Source organism: Nerophis lumbriciformis, linkage group LG15, assembly GCF_033978685.3.
Source record: "Nerophis lumbriciformis linkage group LG15, RoL_Nlum_v2.1, whole genome shotgun sequence".
NCBI classification, from domain to species: domain Eukaryota; kingdom Metazoa; phylum Chordata; class Actinopteri; order Syngnathiformes; family Syngnathidae; genus Nerophis; species Nerophis lumbriciformis.
In genome coordinates this window covers 35,429,250-35,452,938 of record NC_084562.2, presented here as the reverse complement: position 1 = coordinate 35,452,938, position 23,689 = coordinate 35,429,250, and the positions used below count along the sequence as shown (strand labels likewise).

Below are 23,689 nucleotides of genomic sequence, written 5' to 3'. Positions count from 1 at the left end.
GAAGCGGTACAAAGACAGGGAAGGCTAGTGATAGAAATTTGGCTCATGCCACACGCTGAGAAGTTTTACCCGAAACTACAGCTCTTATTCTACATCAAAGGGGGAAACCTATTCCAACATAAATGATAAATGGGTTGTACTTGTATAGCGCTTTTCTACCTTCAAGGTACTCAAAGCGCTTTGACACTACTTCCACATTTACCCATTCACACACACATTCACACACTGATGGAGGGAGCTGCCATGCAAGGCGCTAACCAGCACCCATCAGGAGCAAGGGTGAAGTGTCTTGCTCAGGACACAACGGACATGACGAGGTTGGTACTAGGTGGGGATTGAACCAGGGACCCTCGGGTCGCGCACGGCCACTCTTCCACTGCGCCACGCCGTCCCTAAAAAAAAAATGGAGCAGATGGGAGCATCTAGGCCAGTGGTCCCCAACCGGTCCGTGGATCGATTGGTACCGGGCCGCACAAGAAATAAAAAAAATAAATAATATTCACATTTTTGTTTTTCTTATTAAATCTACATAAAAAACACAAGATACACTTACAATTAGTGCACCAACCCAAAAAACCTCCCTCCTCCATTTACACTCATTCGCACAAAAGGGTTGTGTCACAGTTCAATTAAAAGTAGAACAGAGGAACCCAAGGATGCAGATGGAATGTGAGTAAATAGTAGTGATGGGTCCGGCAACACCGATGCATCGGCGCATGCGTCGAGCTCATAGAGCGAAACCCTGTGTCGGTGCGCGTACCGCTTTTAGAAAGTCACGTGACCGATCATGAGCTGTTTTGGTCACGTGACCGATACGCGAACTGTGTCGCACTGACGCCTCCTCTGTGCCCTGTGAGCGGGTCTTTTCTACAGCCGGTGAAATAATAACTAAGAAGATAAATCGTCTAAAATGTAATACGTCGGAAAAACTTTTTTTTTTTTTTTTTTAATAAAAATGTGTAAAAAATAAAATTAAAAAAATACCCAGTCCACAATCATCCACAACACGTTCTCTTCGATTTCCATGTTATGATACATGTTCACATTATTTATTGACTGTATCTAAAAAAGATAAAAATATATTTGTATTTAAATGAAGATATGAAATAATCCTAAATGAAATACAATGACTTGGTTTATATTATTGTATATACTAGGGCAGGGGTCACCAACGCGGTGCCCGCGGTCACCAGGTAGCCCGTAAGGACCAGATCAGTCGCCTGCTGGCCTGTTCTAAAAATAGCTCAAAGAGCAGCACTTACCAGTGAGCTGCCTCTATTTTTTAAATTGTATTTATTTACTAGCAAGCTGGTCTCGCTTTGCTCGACATTTTTAATTCTAAAAGAGACAAAACTCAAATAGAATTTGAAAATCCAAGAAAATATTTTAAAGACTTGGTCTTCACTTGGAATAAGCGGTAGAAAATGGATGGATGGATGGGTCTTCACTTGTTTAAATAAATTCATTTATTTTTTACTTTGCTTCTTATTACTTTTAGAAATACAATTTTAGAGAAAAAATACAACCTTAAAAATGATTTTAGGATTTTTAAACAAATATACCTTTTTACCTTTTAAATGTCTTCCTCTTCTTTCCTGACAATTTAAATCAATGTTCAAGTAAATTTATTTATTTTTTATTGTAAAGAATGATAAATATTTTAGCTTCTGTTTTTTCGACAAAGAATATTTGTGAAATATTTCTTCAAACTTACTATGATTAAAATTCAAAAAAAATATTCTGGCAAATCTAGAAAATCTGTAGAATCAAATTTAAATCTTATTTCAAAGTATTTTGAATTTCTTTTAAAATTTTTGTTCTGGAAAATCTAGAAGAAATACTGATTTGTCTTTGTTAGAAATATAGATTGGTCCAATTTGTTAAATATTCTAACAAAGTGCAGATTGGATTTTAACCAATTTAAAACATGTCATCAAAATTCTAAAATGTATCTTAATCAGGAAAAATTACTAATGATGTTCCACAAAGTATTTTTTTTAATTTTTTCAAAAAGATTCAAATAAGCTAGTTTTTCTCTTCTTTTTGTCGGTTGAATTTTGAATTATAAAGAGTCGAAATTGAAGATAAACTATGTTTCAAAATTTTATTTTACATTTTTTCTTGTTTTCTCCTCTTTTAAACCGTTCAATTAAGTGTTTTTTTCATCATTTATTCTCTACAAAAAACCTTCTGTAAAAGGAAAAAAATAGACAGAAATACCCATTTTTTTAATATATATAAATTTATTTATTTAGCTATTCTTGTTTAAATCACACTTACGTGTAACTTACAAATGACAATATATTTATTTATTTAAGTGTGTATCAAACTGGTAGCCTTTCGCATAAATCAGTACCCAAGAAGTAGTTTTTGGTTTCAAAAAGGTTGGTGACCCCTGTACTAGGGCATAAAATCAGTGTCAGTTGAGTCGGTCCATAGGTTGCCTGTAGGGATTTTTAATGTCCAGCAGATGTCAGTATTTAGTGACACAGTATCGACACAGTATCAATACAGTTTTGCAATGTGTCGAAACGCTTCATGACGCCTCATCAACCCATCACTAGTAAATAGTTTTTTTACTAAACAAAAAGGCACTCACAACAATAATCCAAAAATAGAATGTAACAAAAAGCAACGGTGCGAAAAAGAGCACCGTGACAAAAAGAACAAAAGCTAATATACAAAGCTAACTAAACTTGGGTCGGAGTTGCAAGACGTGCAAACTAACATAGTACATACCAAGCTGGATGGCACTGGAAAAAGCCAAGAAGGTAAGAAGCATAAATACAAGGAGCATAGGAATCTTCACACAACAGGAGTCGAGGAGTGGAATTGCCGAGTGCCATCCAGCTGAAGAGGTGCTGCTTAAATAGTGTAAGGCTGATTGGACACAGCTGTGCACGTCTCACAACTCCGCCCACAGGGAAACACAGGAACTCTAGGAAGATGACAAACAATAAGAGCCAGGTCTGCTGCACCAACAAAGGCAAACTAAACACAAACCACAAGATGGCAGCAGGCGGTGACAGTATTCCCCCCTAATCAAACGGACGCCACCTGGCGGACCTCCTGGTTTTCCGGGAAATCTATGATAAAAATCAGAAATTAGTGATTAATCAATAATAAGGGAACGTGAAATCCAAGAACAATCCTCTGGCGGGTAACCCTTCCAGTCGATCAGAAATTGCACCCCCCTGCCCCGCTTCCTGGCGTCCAGAATGGTGTTGACCGTATAGGCTGGATGACCCTCCACCTGCTGAGGAGCTGGGGGAGACACTGGTGGAGGGCTAAGGTCGCTCGACTCAACGGGCTTTAGGCGGGAGACATGGTAGACCGGATAAGACTTAAAAGACTTGGGTACCTTGAGTCGAGCTGTGACGGGAGTGATCATCTGCTTCACCTCGTATGGTCCGATGAACCTAGGTGCCAGTTTCTTAGACTCTCCTGGCAGTGTAATGTCTTTAGATGATAGCCAAACCTTCTGGCCGGGTTTGTAGTTGGGAGCTGGTCTGCGATATGCCATGATCTGGTTCCGACTGGCCGTGCGAGACAAGGCGGCACGGGTATCACGCCACACACGGTGCAGGAAGGTAGTCACGGAGGGGACAGTGGACTCAACCTCTTGAGAGGAGAAGATGAGAGGTTGGAAACCATGCACCACATGAAAAGGAGACAGGCCAGTAGATGAACAGATGAGGGTGTTACGGGCATACTCCACCCATGGGAGGTAGGTGGACCACAGTGATGGATGCTGGTGACAAACACATCTCAGAGCCGCCCCTAAGTCCTGGTTGGCTCTTTCCGACTGTCCATTAGATTGTGGGTGGTACCCTGATGACATGCTGAGAGTGGCCCCTAACAAGTTGCAGAAGGATCTCCATGTAGCGGATGAAAATTGAGGACCTCTGTCTGACACTACATCCATGGGGATCCCGTGAAGTCGAACCACATGGGTAACCAGAAGCTTGGCGGTCTCCAGGGAGTAGGGAAGTCTGCGGAGGGGAACAAAGTGTGTGAATTTAGAGAACCTGTCTACTATAGTGAGGATGACAGAAAAGCCCCTGGAGATGGGTAGACCTGTGACAAAGTCCAGAGCGATGTGCGACCATGGACGGGAGGGGATGGGAAGGGGCTGCAGCAACCCCGCAGGAGCTTGATGGGAAGCCTTGCTCCTGGCGCAAACAAGGCATGCAGCCACAAACTTCTTAGTGTCGGTGCGAATGGTAGGCCATCAGAACCGCTGTGTGAGCAGGAACTCCGTGCGTCTGGCACCTGGATGGCAGGCAATCTTGGAGGTGTGAGCCCACGACAAAACCTCTGCACGTAGAGTTCTTGGCACAAAAAGGCGGCAAGGAGGACATCCAGCAGGTGATGGGGAGTCCTTGATAGCCTCTGACACACGTCTCTCTACCTCCCACTGTACTGTGCCAAGGATCCGGGACTGAGGAAGGATAATCTCTGGGGGAGTGTCTTCTGTAGGAGGAGAGAACATCCTAGACAAAGCATCAGGCCTTCCATTGAGTGAGCCCGGGCGAAAAGTGATACAGAAGTCGAACCTTGTGAGGAAGAGGGACCACCGGGCCTGGTGGGGATTGAGACGTTGGGCAGAGCGGAGGTAGGCTAGGTTCCGATGATCCGTGTAAATGATGAAGGGGTGTTTGGCACCCTCCAGCCAGTGCCTCCATTCTTGAAGGGCGAGGATCACTGCCAGAAGCTCTCGGTTCCCGATATCATAGTTCCTCTCAGCAGGGGAAAGGCGTTTGGAGAAGAAGGCGCAGGGGTGCAATTTCTGATCGGAACTGGAATGCTGGGACAAAACAGCCCCTACCCCGGTGTCCGATGCGTACACTTCAACAAAAGAGGGGAGATCAGGATTAGCGTGGACTAACACAGGAGCGGAGGTAAAAAGGCATTTAAGGCGTCGAAAAGCGTGGTCAGTCTCCGAAGACCACACAAAAGGAACCTTAGCGGACGTTAATTTATTTAACGGTTGAGCTACTTTACTGAAGTCTCTAATAAAACGCCGGTAAAAATTAGCAAACCCCAAAAACCTCTGCAACAGCTTCCTGGAGGACGGTGTTGGCCAGTCTACAACCGCTTGGACCTTAGCCGGGTCTGGCTTAACCTGCCCCCTCTCAACAATCAATCCCAAAAATGACACGGGCGAATGAAAAGTGCACTTTTGGGGCTTGACAAATAAACGGTTCTCCAAAAGTCTCTGTAAGACCAAACAGACATGCTGATGGTGTAATTCAATGGAGCGTGAAAAAATAAGTATGTCGTCCAAGTAGACTACCACAAAACGGCCTATCATGTCACGGAGTACATCATTAATTAAACATTGAAAAACACCAGTAGCATTTGTGAGGCCAAATGGCATGACGCAATATTCGAAATGGCCAAGCGGTGTGTTAAAAGCAGTCTTCCATTCATCGCCTTCACGAATGCGCACGAGGTGATACGCATTACGTAGGTCCAATTTCGTAAAAACTACCGCCCCATGCAGGGGAGCAAATGAAGATTCTAGCAGTGGAAGAGGGTATTTATTCTTAATAGTAATCTTGTTAAGGGCTCGGTAGTCTATACAGGGTCGCAACCCACCATCCTTCTTTTTAACAAAGAAAAACCCTGCCACCACAGGAGCGGAAGAGGGCCGAATGTGTCCGGCGGTAAGAGAAGAGGAGATGTATTCCTCCATTGCCTGCTGTTCGGGGCGCGAAATATTATACAGCCGCGAAGAAGGTAGTGGAGACCCTGGAAGGAGGTCAATGGCACAGTCATACGGGCGGTGGGGGGGTAGCGACGTAGCCCGGTCTTTACAAAAAACATCACTAAGGAAGTGATATTCGTCAGGAATCAATGAAAGATCAGGGGGCTGAAGACTGGGAAGAATGACAGGTTTAGTGGGAGACGAAGTGGAACGCAAACAGTGACTATGACAGAAAATACTCCAATTAGTAATCTTAAGTGTGGTGCAGTCTATACTGGGACTGTGACGTCGCAACCATGGAAGTCCAAGAACTACGGGTGCTGAACGAGAAGGCATTATCAAAAAATTAATCTCCTCACAGTGATTACCAGAAATAAGGAGGGATGTGGCGTGTGTTTGATGAGTAATATTAGCCAGGTGGCGCCCATCCAGTGGGATAACATTCTTAATACATTCAATACACACAGAAGGAATATTTAAAGACTCCACAAGCCCACTGTCAATAATGTTCTCATCAGCCCCTGAGTCAATTAGTGCCTTAATAGGGCAAGAACCCCCCCACCCATGACAAAGTACCTTCCACTTGAAGTCTTCCCACCGTAGTAGATGCAGACGTCGCCACAGGAGCAGGTGGCGAAGGGGGCAAACTCCCCCGTGGAAGATCTCCGGTGGAAGTGGAACGGCCCCCCGTGGGGCGCGCAGGGCAGTGAACAACGACGTGGTCTGCAGCTCCGCAGTACAGACATAGCTGCAACCTCAGCCGACGACTCCTCTCTGCTGATGACAGGCGGCTGCCACCCAGCTGCATAGGTATGGCCCCCTCTGGCCCCTCCTCCGGGGCACTGCAGTCAGAAAGCGGAAGCGACCACACCTGAGGCTTGGAAGTAGATTGTGTGGAGCTGGTAGGTGACTGCCGTCTGGTGGATGGAGGACCCCTCCCCTGCTGGGCGTGTCGCTCTCGTAGGCGGTTGTCCAATCGGATTGAGAGCGAGATGAGCTCCTCGAGGGTCTGGGTCTCATCTCGGACAGCCAGCTCGTCTTGGATACGGATCCGGAAGGAGACTGAATGGTCCGCCACAGAGGAGGACCCCTGGCGTGTAGCAAGGAGGCGGCTTCCTGCCTCTCGTTCCCTCACTGGGTGATCGAAGACGCTGCGCAGCTCAGCAGAAAACAGGGGTAGGCTGGAACGAAGTTCGGGTTTGCTCTCACACACCTCCATAGCCCAGCGTGCTGCTCTTCCAGCCAGTAAACTGAGTACATATGCCACACGGGCGGAGTCTGTCGTATATGTGTGAGGCTGCTGTGCAAAAACTAAAGAGCATTGATATAAAAAAAGTCTGCATTGTCCAAAGTCCCCCTCATACCTGGGCGGATGTGGTATGCTGGGCTCCCGGGTAGGAAAACCCGATGTTGAGGCGAACGAGTAAGAAGAGGTTCCAGCTGCGGGTTGGGTAGCCTCTGAGCCTGGGAGCAGGGGAGGGACCAACAAGCGTGTATGCATCTCCTGCACAAGCGTTGTCAGGTTCGACAAAGTCTGTTCATGATCACTTATTCGTTGACCATGGGCCATGAGGGCCCGCTGGATTTGATTCTCATCTGCGGGTTCCATAATTGACTTGGCAATTCTGTCACAGTTCAATTAAAAGTAGAACAGAGGAACCCAAGGATGCAGATGGAATGTGAGTAAATAGTTTTTTACTAAACAAAAAGGCACTCACAACAATAATCCAAAAATAGAATGTAACAAAAAGCGACGGTGCGAAAAAGAGCACCGTGACAAAAAGAACAAAAGCTAATATACAAAGTAGTGATGGGTCCGGCAACACCGATGCATCGGCGCATGCGTCGAGCTCATAGAGCAAAACCCTGTGTCGGTGCGCGTACCGCTTTTAGAAAGTCACGTGACCGATCATGAGCTGTTTCGGTCACGTGACTGATACGCGAACTGTGTCGCACTGTGACACAGTGTCGCACTCTGTGCCCTGTGAGCGTGTCTTCTCTACAGCCGGAGAAATAATAACTAAGAAGAGAAATCGTCTAAAATGTAATACGTCGGAAAAACTTTTATTTATTTATATTTTAATAAAAATGTGTAAAAAAATAAAATTTAAAAAATTCCCAGTCCACAATCATCCACAACACGTTCTCTTAGATTTCCATGTTATGATACATGTTCACATTATTTATTGACTGTATCTAAAAAAGATAAAAATATATTTTTATTTAAATGAATTATTGTATATACTAGGGCAGGGGTCACCAACGCGGTGCCCGCGGGCACCAGGTAGCCCGTAAGGACCAGATGAGTTGCCCGCTTGCCTGTTCTAAAAATAGCTCAAATAGCAACACTTACCAGTGAGCTGCCTCTATTTTTTAAATTGTATTTATTTACTAGCAAGCTGGTCTCGCTTTGCTCGACATTTTTAATTCTAAAAGAGACAAAACTCAAATAGAATTTGAAAATCCAAGAAAATATTTTAAAGACTTGGTCTTCACTTGGAATAAGCGGTAGGAAATGGATGGATGGATGGATGGGTCTTCACTTGTTTAAATAAATTCATTTATTTTTTACTTTGCTTCTTATTACTTTTAGAAATACAATTTTAGAGAAAAAATACAACCTTAAAAATGATTTTAGGATTTTTAAACAAATACCTTTTTACCTTTTAAATTTCTTCCTCTTCTTTCCTGACAATTTAAATCAATGTTCAAGTAATTTTTTTATTTTTTATTGTAAAGAATAAATATTTTAGCTTCTGTTTTTTCGACGAAGAATATTTGTGAAATATTTCTTCAAACTTACTATGATTAAAATTCAAAAAAATTATTCTGGCAAATCTAGAAAATCTGTAGAATCAAATTTAAATCTTATTTCAAAGTATTTTGAATTTCTTTTAACATTTTTGTTCTGGAAAATCTAGAAGAAATAGTGATTTGTCTTTGTTAGAAATATAGATTGGTCCCATTTGTTAAATATTCTAACAAAGTGCAGATTGGATTTTAACCAATTTAAAACATGTCATCAAAATTCTAAAATGTATCTTAATCAGGAAAAATTACTAATGATGTTCCACAAAGTATTTTTTTAATTTTTTCAAAAAGATTCAAATAAGCTAGTTTTTCTCTTCTTTTTGTCGGTTGAATTTTGAATTATAAAGAGTCGAAATTGAAGATAAACTATGTTTCAAAATTTTATTTTACATTTTTTCTTGTTTTCTCCTCTTTTAAACCGTTCAATTAAGTGTTTTTTTCATCATTTATTCTCTACAAAAAACCTTCTGTAAAAGGAAAAAAATAGACAGAAATACCCATTTTTTTTATATATATAAATTTATTTATTTAGCTATTCTTGTTTAAATCACACTTACGTGTAACTTACAAATGACAATATATTTATTTATTTAAGTGTGTATCAAACTGGTAGCCCTTCGCATTAATCAGTACCCAAGAAGTAGTTTTTGGTTTCAAAAAGGTTGGTGACCCCTGTACTAGGGCATCAAATCAGTGTCAGTTGAGTCGGTCCATAGGTTGCCTGTAGGGATTTTTAATGTCCAGCAGATGTCAGTATTTAGTGACACAGTATCGACACAGTATCAATACAGTTTTGCAATGTGTCGAAACGCTTCATGACGCCTCATCAACCCATCACTAATACAAAGCTAACTAAACTTGGGTCGGAGTTGCAAGACATGCAAACTAACATAGTACATACCAAGCTGGATGGCACTGGAAAAAGCCAAGAAGGTAAGAAGCATAAATACACGGAGCATAGGAATCTTCACACAACAGGAGTCGAGGAGTGGAATTGCCGAGTGCCATCCAGCTGAAGAGGTGCTGCTTAAATAGTGTAAGGCTGATTGGACACAGCTGTGCACGTCTCACAACTCCGCCCACAGGGAAACACAGGAACTCTAGGAAGATGACAAACAATATGAGCCAGGTCTGCTGCACCAACAAAGGCAAACTAAACACAAACCACAAGATGGCAGCAGGCGGTGACAGTATTCCCCCCTAATCAAACGGACGCCACCTGGCGGACCTCCTGGTTTTCCGGGAAATCTATGATAAAAATCAGAAATTAGTGATTTATCAATAATAAGGGAACGTGAAATCCAAGAACGATCCTCTGGCGGGTAACCCTTCCAGTCGATCAGAAATTGCACCCCCCTGCCCCGCTTCCTGGCGTCCAGAATGGTGTTGACCGTATAGGCTGGATGACCCTCCACCTGCTGAGGAGCTGGGGGAGACACTGGTGGAGGGCTAAGGTCGCTCGACTCAACGGGCTTTAGGCGGGAGACATGGTAGACCGGATAAGACTTAAAAGACTTGGGTACCTTGAGTCGAGCTGTGACGGGAGTGATCATCTGCTTCACCTCGTATGGTCCGATGAACCTAGGTGCCAGTTTCTTAGACTCTCCTGGCAGTGTAATGTCTTTAGATGATAGCCAAACCTTCTGGCCGGGTTTGTAGTTGGGAGCTGGTCTGCGATATGCCATGATCTGGTTCCGACTGGCCGTGCGAGACAAGGCGGCACGGGTATCACGCCACACACGGTGCAGGAAGGTAGTCACGGAGGGGACAGTGGACTCAACCTCTTGAGAGGAGAAGATGGGAGGTTGGAAACCATGCACCACATGAAAAGGAGACAGGCCAGTAGATGAACAGATGAGGGTGTTACGGGCATACTCCACCCATGGGAGATAGGTGGACCACAGTGATGGATGCTGGTGACAAACACATCTCAGAGCCGCCCCTAAGTCCTGGTTGGCTCTTTCCGACTGTCCATTAGATTGTGGGTGGTACCCTGATGACATGCTGAGAGTGGCCCCTAACAAGTTGCAGAAGGATCTCCATGTAGCGGATAAAAATTGAGGACCTCTGTCTGACACTACATCCATGGGGATCCCGTGAAGTCGAACCACATGGGTAACCAGAAGCTTGGCGGTCTCCAGGGAGTAGGGGAGTCTGCGGAGGGGAACAAAGTGTGTGAATTTAGAGAACCTGTCTACTATAGTGAGGATGACAGAAAAGCCCCTGGAGATGGGTAGACCTGTGACAAAGTCCAGAGCGATGTGCGACCATGGACGGGAGGGGATGGGAAGGGGCTGCAGAACTTTACTAAACAAAAAGGCACTCACAACAATAATCCAAAAATAGAATGTAACAAAAAGCGACGGTGCGAAAAAGAGCACCGTGACAAAAAGAACAAAAGCTAATATACAAAGCTAACTAAACTTGGGTCGCAGTTGCAAGACGTGCAAACTAACATAGTACATACCAAGCTGGATGGCACTGGAAATAGCCAAGAAGGTAAGAAGCATAAATACACGGAGCATAGGAATCTTCACACAACAGGAGTCGAGGAGTGGAATTGCCGAGTGCCATCCAGCTGAAGAGGTGCTGCTTAAATAGTGTAAGGCTGATTGGACACAGCTGTGCACGTCTCACAACTCCGCCCACAGGGAAACACAGGAACTCTAGGAAGAAGACAAACAATAAGAGCCAGGTCTGCTGCACCAACAAAGGCAAACTGAACACAAACCACAAGATGGCAGCAGGCGGTGACAGGTTGTTTCTTTCTGTTATTAATATTACTGGTTCCTACATTATATATCAATATAGATCAATACAGTCTGCAGGGATACAGTCTGTAAGCACGCATGATTGTATTTTTTTATGACAAAAAAAATAAATAAAAAAATACCAGAGGTGGGACCAAGTCATTGTTTTGCAAGTCACAAGTAAGTCTCAAGTCTTTGCCCTCAAGTCCGAGTCAAGTCCCGAGTCAAGACAGGCAAGCCCCGAGTCAAGTCCAAAGTCAAGACTGGAAAGTCTCAAGTCAAGTCCTAAGTCCTGCATTTTGAGTTTCGAGTCCTTTCAAGTCCTTTTAACCACAGACTAATATATTAACACAGATTGTGTATGCTTTTCAAACGCTGTATTTATTTATTAAAACAAGTGCATTTTAAATTGCAGGAAAGAAAATTGTGCTGACATTGCACTTTATAATAGCACTATTAACCAGTCATTTTAAACATTAACTCATTCCTTTACAGAACAAACACATTAAAAAATAAAGTGCAAATGTACTTATTTGTACAAAAGTGTTAACATTGAAAAAACATGACATATACGTGAACATAACAAAAAAGTTGTACTTTTTATATGTCAGGGCCCTATGCTGCATTGCATTTGCAAAAGACCAAATTAGCCAAGAGTCTGTCAGTCATTTGTGCACGATGGGGGCGTAGTATTTATTTTACCTTTATTTTACTATTTTTGTCTTTTTTTAGGTGGCTAAAATACGCGGTGCTGCTGACCGCCGTCTAACGTTACGTGTGATATATTGACTAACGTAACCCTGCTTGAAAAAAATCACTGAACAAAAAGTATGAATAAGGTAGTGAACTGCAACAGATTCCCGTGTTTGCAATAACGTTATAACGTTAGCAGTGAGTTTACAGCCTCACTGATTTAACTACACAGCAAATAAAAGTCACGTTACTTAGCCAATAAACGTTATCTTACATTCAAAACTTACCGTTCTTTGTGCAACTTCAAATGCCGGACGAAGTTGGAAGTTGTTGCCTCTCCATCAGTCATTTTCGAACCGCATGTGTTGCATACTGCAAACCGTTTTGTGTTGACCACCTCGTAATTATTATACCCAAACAAAATTATTTTAGGTATCATTTTTTGTTCACTGGCGTGTGGTTTGGACATGTCTTCTTCGTTGGTTGTCCTGCAATTTGATTGGATGAATGCTGTGTGATGAAAACAAAGTAGATCTAATTTGATTGGCTGTTGTACTGAAGAGCACACCAGCTGACACACGCAACGCTGATAGACAAGTACACAATGAAAAATACGGAGCGCTCCCGAATAACTTTTTCATCTTTGGGTTTTGGGGAAAGTAGCAAGTCATGTCAAGTCATGTCAATTCAAAAGGCTCAAGTCCAAGTGAAGTCACAAGTCATTGATGTTAAAGTCTAAGTCGAGTTGCAAGTCTTTTTACATTTTGTCAAGTCGAGTCTAAAGTCATCAAATTCATGACTCGAGTCTGACTCGAGTCCAAGTCATGTGACTCGAGTCCACACCTCTGAAAAATACCACTTTCCATACACTTCCAGAGACGCTGAGCATCCGATGGGTGGGACCAGGGGCGTCACTAGCTTTTAAGGACTGGGGGGGCTTAGCCCCCAGGAGATGTACAGGATGTGAGCGAACGTAGCGCACGAGCACAAAACCTCACAAACGGCTAACAAAGACTTAGACATTATTCATTGTTATTATTATTTCAGTCGGTTTATTTTCAATCTGTGTTCAGTACGACAACAAACATGGGTTTGCACAGTGACATTTTGTTTACCGCATCAAGAAGAAACAATTACTTGCATGATCCTTTAAGATACACTGAAACACAATGAAAGTCATGGCATTAGCCTCTATGTTATTACTTCACAACATAGAGGCTAATGCTACGACTTTCGCTCACGATACAATAATTGTTTGTTCCCAAATATTTTGAAGTTGCACAGATTACATATTGGGCACATATGTGACTAAAATGGTTGTAAATTCAAGCCCTGGAAATATTACTTAATTACTTGAATTAAAGTAATATCTGGATCGGGATAATTTGGCTTATATATAATATATTTATATATACATGTATATTATGGCAAGTCGTTAAGAAAATTAAATATATATGGAAGTCTGAATAGAAATGAGAAACGTTTATATACACGTAAATAAGAAAGACTTAGAGATCGTCTGCTGATCTGAAAAAGAGCCAAAGCTGTCAAAGAGCTGAGGGACCATCTTCAAATTTCAATGCTGAAACAAATAATGCAAACAATAAAATGTACCTTTCAGGGCTTGAGAGTAACGTAGTCCCGTCGTCCCGGGGACGGTAAAACAAATGCACGGGACGAAATGAAATGCTCTCCGGGACGATGGCTTTTAACCATGTTTTTTTTTTTAATGTATTTATTCATTTTACATTTTATATTAAATGTCTTGGTTTTTCCTCCCTCTGAAAATCTTATGAAATGTTTAACAAGCCATCCTATAACAATACAACAGCTGTTAATGTAACAATACAATAAAACAAATATATTTAATGATGTTTTTTTCATTATTTTAACAATAAGCTAATGTATATTACTTTATATGGATTCTACAAGAAACACAAAACTTAAAAACTAAATTATTTACAATTGCAGACACAAGGTTTCGTGCAGCTTCACTCATTGTAAAGGAAGACGGAAGTCCACGCAGGAGAAAAATGACTACAAAGATGGTGTCTGGGTTTTCTTAGATATATATATAAATACATATTAAGTCTTTCATATATATATATATATATGTATATATATATATATATAAATATATGCTGTATATATATATATATATACAGGTAAAAGCCAGTAAATTAGAATATTTTGAAAAACTTGATTTATTTCAGTAATTGCATTCAAAAGGTGTAACTTGTACATTATATTTATTCATTGCACACAGACTGATGCATTCAAATGTTTATTTCATTTAATTTTGATGATTTGAAGTGGCAACAAATGAAAATCCAAAATTCCGTGTGTCACAAAATTAGAATATTACTTAAGGCTAATACAAAAAAGGGATTTTTAGAAATGTTGGCCAACTGAAAAGTATGAAAATGAAAAATATGAGCATGTACAATACTCAATACTTGGTTGGAGCTCCTTGTGCCTCAATTACTGCGTTAATGCGGCGTGGCATGGAGTCGATGAGTTTCTGGCACTGCTCAGGTGTTATGAGAGCCCAGGTTGCTCTGATAGTGGCCTTCAACTCTTCTGCGTTTTTGGGTCTGGCATTCTGCATCTTCCTTTTCACAATACCCCACAGATTTTCTATGGGGCTAAGGTCAGGGGAGTTGGCGGGCCAATTTAGAACAGAAATACCATGGTCCGTAAACCAGGCACGGATAGATTTTGCGCTGTGTGCAGGCGCCAAGTCCTGTTGGAACTTGAAATCTCCATCTCCATAGAGCAGGTCAGCAGCAGGAAGCATGAAGTGCTCTAAAACTTGCTGGTAGACGGCTGCGTTGACCCTGGATCTCAGGAAACAGAGTGGACCGACACCAGCAGATGACATGGCACCCCAAACCATCACTGATGGTGGAAACTTTACACTAGACTTCAGGCAACGTGGATCCTGTGCCTCTCCTGTCTTCCTCCAGACTCTGGGACCTCGATTTCCAAAGGAAATGCAAAATTTGCTTTATATATATATATATATATATATACATATATATACATATATACAGTCATGGCCAAAAGTTTACATACACTTGTAAAGAACATAATGTCATGGCTGTCTTGAATTTCCAATCATTTCTACAACTCTTATTTGTTTGTGATAGAGTGATTGGATCACCTACTTGTTAGTCACAAAAAACATTCATAAAGTTTGGTTCTTTTATGAATTTATTATGGCTCTACTGAAAATGTGACCAAAATTGCTGGGTCAAAAGTATACATACAGCAATGTTTCACTGAAATAAGGCACTTTTGGTAGCCATCCACAAGCTTCTGGCAAGCTTCTGGTGGAATTTCTGACCACTCCTCTTGACAAAATTGGTGCAGTTCAGCGAAATTTGTTGGTTTTCTGACATGGACTTGTTTCTTCAGCATTGTCCACATGTTTATGTCAGGACTTTGGGAAGGCCATTATAAAACCTTAATTCTAGCCTGATTTAGCCATTCCTTTACCACGTGTGTATGGGGTCATGTCCTGTTGGAACACCCAACTGCGCCCAAGACCCAACCTCCGGGCTGATGATTTTAGGTTGTCCTGAACAATTTGAAAGTAATCCTCCTTTTTCATTGTCCCATTTACTCTCTGTAAAGCACCAGTTCAATTGGTAGCACAACAGGCCCAGAGCATAATACTACCACGACCATGCTTGACAGTAGGCCTGGTGTTTCTGGGATTAAAGGCCTCACAATTTCTCTTTCAAACATAATGCTGGGTATTGTGGCCAAACAGCTCAATTTTTGTTTCATCTGACATTACATGGACAAAGATAAGACCTTGTGGAGGAAAGTTTTGTGGTCAGAGACCATTACCCTCGAGGTTGAGCCTTCGGACACCATCGAAAATGTCAAGACCAGTGTTGTTTGTAAAGGCCTTCACTTTCCAAAAATGTGCATGTCAGTAGAAAGAAAAAATAATCTAAAAACTGTCTATTGGTATGAATGTGAGTATATTAATTGTTTGTCTGCGATGGGCTGGTGACCAGTCGAGGGAGTGCCCAGCCTCTTGCCTGAAGTCAACTGGAATAGGCTCAGGTGTACGCCTGCGACCCTAATAAAAATAGACATGTAAAATAGAAAATATTTGGGTGTATTAGGTTGTATTTCTTCAGGTGACTTTTTCTGGGAATTTTAGCGGTGGTGGGCCACTCAACCAGCATGGCTACTGTGTAGCAAAGAGAGTGTGAAGTATTTGGGTACGTAAGGGGCCTAGATCTTACCATTAAGAGCAGATACGAACAAAAAAGCTAACTCTGCAATATAATAAAATATATATTAATATAATGTATACTTTATCAAAAAAGGATTTGTTGAGTGATCTCAAGGATTATCCGTCGCGTTCCCAGACATGTCGAACTAACTGGTGCTCCAGATGTCATTCCACACAACAAAACAGATGAAAACTTGGAAAAGCTTGGAGGTCTACAACTTATTTGTGCATGGCTGGGTCAAGGAAATTGCTATCAAAACTTTTTACTCGGGTATGGTTGCATTTCATGATCTAACTTTGTGTCTTGCAAAGACGCGTCCTTGTACACAAAACTGCGAGTAGCACTTGATAGCCTTGATTCACTGTTTTTCAGTTTGGCATTATGTCAACCATTTATGAAAATAATCATAGAGACCACTGAAGACCAGGCTGGTTGTAAAAGAAGATGGATAAATCATTACAACTCACTGTAACTGCAAGTTTGGGCCATGCTCCCTTGTTGTTGTTGATGCATGCGTTGTTACGAGTACGTGTGGTTTTCCCATTTTTTTTCTTTTTCAAAATACACCTATATATCTCGACAATATGTAGAGTATGTGCTGTAAGCTTCATTTATGATTGCTGCCTTTGGTAAAAGCTTAAATCTTTTAGGTTTTGCTCATATTTGCTTTCTTATATTTAGACTAGCCGAGTTGGTGGTTTGCAGAACATTTGTTGCAAAAATGCGTTTTAGGAACTCTGCAACAAGATAAAGCAGAAATAATATAAAGATACTACTTAAATGGGAAATGCTAAACGTTAAAGGTATATCAAATACAGGTAAAAGCCAGTAAATTAGAATATTTTGAAAAACTTGATTTATTTCAGTAATTGCAATCAAAAGGTGTAACTTGTACATTATATTTATTCATTGCACACAGACTGATGCATTCAAATGTTTATTTCATTTAATTTTGATGATTTGAAGTGGCAACAAATGAAAATCCAAAATTCCGTGTGTCACAAAATTAGAATATTACTTAAGGCTAATACAAAAAAGGGATTTTTAGAAATGTTGGCCAACTGAAAAGTATGAAAATGAAAAATATGAGCATGTACAATACTCAATACTTGGTTGGAGCTCCTTTTGCCTCAATTACTGCGTTAATGCGGCGTGGCATGGAGTCGATGAGTTTCTGGCACTGCTCAGGTGTTATGAGAGCCCAGGTTGCTCTGATAGTGGCCTTCAACTCTTCTGCGTTTTTGGGTCTGGCATTCTGCATCTTCCTTTTCACAATACCCCACAGATTTTCTATGGGGCTAAGGTCAGGGGAGTTGGCGGGCCAATTTAGAACAGAAATACCATGGTCCGTAAACCAGGCACGGGTAGATTTTGCGCTGTGTGCAGGCGCCAAGTCCTGTTGGAACTTGAAATCTCCATCTCCATAGAGCAGGTCAGCAGCAGGAAGCATGAAGTGCTCTAAAACTTGCTGGTAGACGGCTGCGTTGACCCTGGATCTCAGGAAACAGAGTGGACCGACACCAGCAGATGACATGGCACCCCAAACCATCACTGATGGTGGAAACTTTACACTAGACTTCAGGCAACGTGGATCCTGTGCCTCTCCTGTCTTCCTCCAGACTCTGGGACCTCGATTTCCAAAGGAAATGCAACATTTGCATGGTTGGGTGATGGTTTGGGGTGCCATGTCATCTGCTGGTGTCGGTCCACTCTGTTTCCTGAGATCCAGGGTCAACGCAGCCGTCTACCAGCAAGTTTTAGAGCACTTCATGCTTCCTGCTGCTGACCTGCTCTATGGAGATGGAGATTTCAAGTTCCAACAGGACTTGGCGCCTGCACACAGCGCAAAATCTACCCGTGCCTGGTTTACGGACCATGGTATTTCTGTTCTAAATTGGCCCGCCAACTCCCCTGACCTTAGCCCCATAGAAAATCTGTGGGGTATTGTGAAAAGGAAGATGCAGAATGCCAGACCCAAAAACGCAGAAGAGTTGAAAGCCACTATCAGAGCTACCTGGGCTCTCATAACACCTGAGCAGTGCCAGAAACTCATCGACTCCATGCCAAGCCGCATTAACGCAGCAATTGAGGCAAAAGGAGCTCCAACCAAGTATTGAGTATTGTACATGCTCATATTTTTCTTTTTCATACTTTTCAGTTGGCCAACATTTCTAAAAATCCCTTTTTTGTATTAGCCTTAAGTAATATTCTAATTTTGTGACACACGGAATTTTGGATTTTCATTTGTTGCCACTTCAAATCATCAAAATTAAATGAAATAAACATTTGAATGCATCAGTCTGTGTGCAATGAATAAATATAATGTACAAGTTACACCTTTTGAATGCAATTACTGAAATAAATCAAGTTTTTCGAAATATTCTAATTTACTGGCTTTTACCTGTACACCTTTAACAAAGTGATCACTACAAATGTGTACGTTTCTCGTCGTCCTATGCTCTTTCGCCCTTCTTGATTACGTCTTGAGGAACTCTGAAGAAACTTGTATCCTTTTTGCAATTTGAACGGTTCCAACAGCCTAAAACAATGCATGCATCGGGCATTTTTCTTCGAGAAAGGCAAAATGCCACCTATAACACCGTGACAACAGACACTCGCTTGACCACCACCTTGAGTCCCGCATATTTAATGAGCTAGACGTGTTGTCAGGTAAATACAACCAATTTCATGTTTAAAAGGCTCCAATAATGTTTTAAAAATGTATTTAGGAGCTCGTAAACAGATATTTACATGTACTCCAGCGTGTCATTAAGACACGCTGGAGGCGTGTCTTAATGAAATTAAACAATGGATGTCCGCTAACTTCTTGCAACTCAACGCCAAGAAAACGGAAATGCTGATTATCGGTCCTGCTAAACACCGACATTTATTTAATAATACCACCTTAACATTTGACAACCAAACAATTACACAAGGCGAATCAGTAAAGAATCTGGGTATTATCTTCCACCCAACTCTCTCGTTTGAGTCACACATTAAGAGTGTTACTAAAACGGCCTTCTTTCATCTCCGTAATATCGCTAAAATTCGTTCTATTTTATCCACTAGCGACGCTGAGATCATTATTCATGCGTTCGTTACGTCTCGTCTCGACTACTGTAACGTATTATTTTCGGGTCTCCCTATGTCTAGCATTAAAAAATTACAGTTGGTACAAAATGCGGCTGCTAGACTTTTGACAAGAACAAGAAAGTTTGATCATATTACGCCTATACTGGCTCACCTGCACTGGCTTCCTGTGCACTTAAGATGTGACTTTAAGGTTTTACTACTTACGTATAAAATACTACACGGTCTAGCTCCGTCCTATCTTGTCGATTGCATTGTACCATATGTCCCGGCAAGAAATCTGCGTTCAAAGAACTCCGGCTTATTAGTGATTCCCAGAGCCCAAAAAAAGTCTGCGGGCTATAGAGCGTTTTCTATTCGGGCTCCAGTACTATGGAATGCCCTCCCGGTAACAATTAGAGATGCTACCTCAGTAGAAGCATTTAAGTCCCATCTTAAAACTCATTTGTATACTCTAGCCTTTAAATAGCCCCCCTGTTAGACCAGTTGATCTGCCGTTTCTTTTCTTTTCTCCTCTGCTCCCCTTTTCCTTGAGGGGGGGGGGGCACAGGTCCGGTGGCCATGGATGAAGTGCTGGCTGTCCAGAGTCGGGACCCGGGGTGGACCGCTCGCCTGTGCATCGGCTGGGAACATCTCTACGCTGCTGACCCGTCTCCGCTCGGGATGGTGTCCTGCTGGCCCCACTATGGACTGGACTCTTACTATTATGTTGGATCCACTATGGACTGGACTCTCACAATATTATGTCAGACCCACTCGACATCCATTGCTTTCGGTCTCCCCTAGAGGGGGGGGGGGTTACCCACATATGCGGTCCTCTCCAAGGTTTCTCATAGTCATTCACATCGACGTCCCACTGGGGTGAGTTTTTCCTTGCCCGTATGTGGGCTTTGTACCGAGGATGTCGTTGTGGCTTGTGCAGCCCTTTGAGACACTTGTGATTTAGGGCTATATAAATAAAGATTGATTGATTGATGATATTTTATGTTCTCACTAAAATATATGACTGATTGATAATAATCCTACTTTGAGTTATTTGCGGTCATGTCCCGTGCCAATTAAACCCCATGAACGAGGGACAACTATAATAAATAAATAAATAAATACTTGAAATGACTTTGTTGATGTATTTACACGGCATTGTATGTATACAATGTATACTGTATGTATGTATACTGGTTCCAGAGCCCTTGCTGTGCGTCGAAGTGAGTCCGACTATATCTAGCCGGAACTTCTCAACCTCGCGCACTAGCTCAGGCTCCTTCCCCCCCAGCGAGGTGACGTTCCACGTCCCAAGAGCTAGCTTCTGTAGCCGAGGATCGGACCGCCAAGTGCCCTGCCGTCGGCTGCCGCCCAGCTCACAATGCACCCGACCTCTATGGCCCCTGCTATGGGTGGTGAGCCCATTGGAAGGGGGACCCACGTTGCCTCTTCGGGCTGTGCCCGGCCGGGCCCCATGGGGACAGGCCCGGCCACCAGGCGCTCGCCATCGTGCCCCACCTCCGGGCCTGGCTCCAGAGGGGGGCCCCGGTGACCCGCGTCCGGGCGAGGGAAATCTGGGTCCTTTATTTTTATTCGTCATGGAGGTCTTCGAGCTGCTCTTTGTCTGATCCCTCACCTAGGACCAGTTTGTCTTGGGAGACCCTACCAGGGGGCATAAAGCCCCCGGACAACATAGCTCCTAGGATCATTGGGACACGCAAACTCCTCTACCACGGTAAGGTGGCAGCTCAGAGAGGAGCCAGATGAGGTGGTTCGGGCATCTGGTCAGGATGCCACCCGATCGCCTCTCTCGGGAGGTGTTTAGGGCACGTCCGACCGGTAGGAGGCCACGGGGAAGACCCAGGACACGCTGGGAAGACTATGTCTCCCGGCTGGCCTGGGAACGCCTCGGGATCCCCAGGGAGGAGCTGGACGAAGTGGCTGGGGAGAGGGAAGTCTGGGCTTCCCTGCTTAGGCTGCTGCCCCCGCGACCCGACCTCGGATAAGCGGAAGAAGATGGATGGATGGATGGATGTATGTATACAGTACTGTTATTTCTTATTTCTTATTATTTTTGCATAAAATCTTTAACCTTTGATTTATTGTGAATATAATCTTGATCAACAAATTACAAATCAAAGTCATTCATATCAGTGTCTGTATCGGTAAAACAGGCCAAAAAAAACCTAACTTACACACAACAATGGTATGGTTCTGGTCAAATGCAGAAACTTTGCAGCATGATTGTTAAGTTTAAACAAGCAATAATCACACATGCTTAATATTTCAAACAATTTTATTATTTTCTCCACGGTAACTTGGAAACAACCTCATAAACCAAAGCGTAAGAAAGAGCATGCTCGGGCATGCAATGATGTCACAACATGATGATGCCACTGGGTGCGAAGTATAAAACATACAATAGTAGAGAGTTTCTTTTCATATTATTCATAAATTCATTTCATCTCTGAGAGTTACAAGCGAGCGTTTATTTTATCACTGCTCTCCATGTCTCGCGTAGACTTGTGTTACTGAACAAAACAGACAAAAGAGAACAAACCGACACCAGATTGAGCGGAACAACCATGCGGACAAATCTCCTCTGGCCTATCTGGTAATGACGCGGCGGTAATTAACCCCACTCTCCCTTTTTGAACGGCCCATTGGACGACTTGGACAGAGAGTCAAAACAGTGCATGCCATTCCTTGTTGAGGAGGGAGTGTGTGAGGAGTGGAGGTCTTAGCCTGCCAATTTTGGTGAATTTAGTGAATTAATAACAAATACTCTGAATTCTCTCTGACTCGCTCAAAAAAGTGTCAAACTGGAATAATAGTAATGACACATACATGTATTATAGTATAATTAGTGGTCATATAACATAACAGTCTAGAGGCTATACAAAGTGACATTCTGAATTCCCCTCAGCATGTCAGCAGATAAATGTGTCATATGTTGAGTCGCCATGCGAATGTGTGTCCATGTGCAAGGAGTGCTGACATAAAATTGTCTTTTGAATTCAGGAATTTCCTTGAGTATAAATCTTGAAACATGTTGTTGACTTACAAAATGTTCATGAATCAAACAGGATGCTAGGTTTGCCAGATCCAAACATGTGGTTGATGTAATGTGGGATGTCAAACAAGTGTTGCAGATGCCGGCTATCCTAGTCGGTGGGGTCGTAAGTAGGGTTGTCAATCCTGCCTAGAAAAACGCAACTGTCACGTATTTAGAAAAAAAAGTACATGTAAAAGGGACACATTTTGTTGCATATTACCGTGAGAATTAAAAGGAGTCTAAATTGTCAATGGAATTAATGAATGACAGGGCACTTTATAGGAAATTTTGAGGAAAACGTATTCCCTGCTCTGTCGCCAATGAGAGAATAAAATGCAGTTGGACTTTGGCTTACGAGTGCCACAGCTCACAAGGTTTTGCTATACAAGCTGTCTCTTGGCTAATTGTTATGCTTTAGGTTTTCGAGCAAAAATTTGGGTTTGGAGCCTCCCCACCGCTAGTTGAGGTAACGAATGTCACAGTGAGCCCCCTAAAATCCTACCAAATTATAATTGCTAATAGTTAGCAAGCATTGAAGGACCCTGCTGAGAAAAAAAAGCGGATGATATCCTTTGAACAATTGTGATTGAGGTGTGCCGTGTGAGTTTAGTCAGCTTGGCATAGCACTGAGTCTCTGCACCATACTGAAGCACAATGAGTCAATGACGCCAGCCAAGGGTGTTAAAGTAATGTCTAAATGGCGTATATTTATCCATACAAATATGGAAAAGCTGAAGACGATGGGTTTGAGCTTGCAGGTGATACCGTAGAGGTCCTCTCTCCAATGCTCCAATACTGCTATAGTATGTTTTTTTTGTTTATTGTATTGTTTTTGATACAGTATTCGCTATCTAGAAGTTAGTTTTTCTTAATAAAATGTATGCCATCCATCCATCCATCCATCTTCTTCCGCTTATCCGAGGTCGGGTCGCGGGGGCAGCAGCCTAAGCAGGGAAGCCCAGACTTCCCTCTCCCCAGCCACTTCGTCCAGCTCCTCCCGGGGGATCCCGAGGCGTTCCCAGGCCAGCCGGGAGACATAGTCTTCCCAACGTGTCCTGGGTCTTCCTCGTGGCCTCCTACCGGTCGGACATGCCCTAAACACCTCCTTAGGGAGGCGCTCGGGTGGCATCCTGACCAGATGCCCGAACCACCTCATCTGGCTCCTCTCGATGTGGAGGAGCAGCGGCTTTACTTTGAGCTCCCCCCGGATGACAGAGCTTCTCACCCTATCTCTAAGGGAGAGCCCCGCCACCCGGCGGAGGAAACTCATTTCGGCCGCTTGTACCCGTGATCTTGTCCTTTCGGTCATAACCCAAAGCTCATGACCATAGGTGAGGATGGGAAC

General features: G+C 42.7%; 1 protein-coding gene across 2 annotated transcripts in view; it reads right to left on the bottom strand.

Annotated features, from left to right (window-relative positions):
* Positions 1-9,481: 9,481 nt before the first annotated feature.
* Positions 9,482-23,689, bottom strand: part of jph3a (junctophilin 3a) — an 85,162-nt gene continuing 70,954 nt past the window's right edge. The window contains exons 4-6 of one of the 2 annotated variants that reach the window (XR_009816813.1): positions 10,084-10,675; positions 9,687-9,993; positions 9,482-9,621 (exon numbers count right to left, since the gene is read on the bottom strand). The gene's annotated coding sequence lies outside the window, so the exon portion shown is untranslated. Of the gene's footprint in view, positions 9,622-9,686; positions 10,676-23,689 lie in introns of both variants that reach the window. The other variant, XR_009816812.1, reaches the window with a different exon arrangement.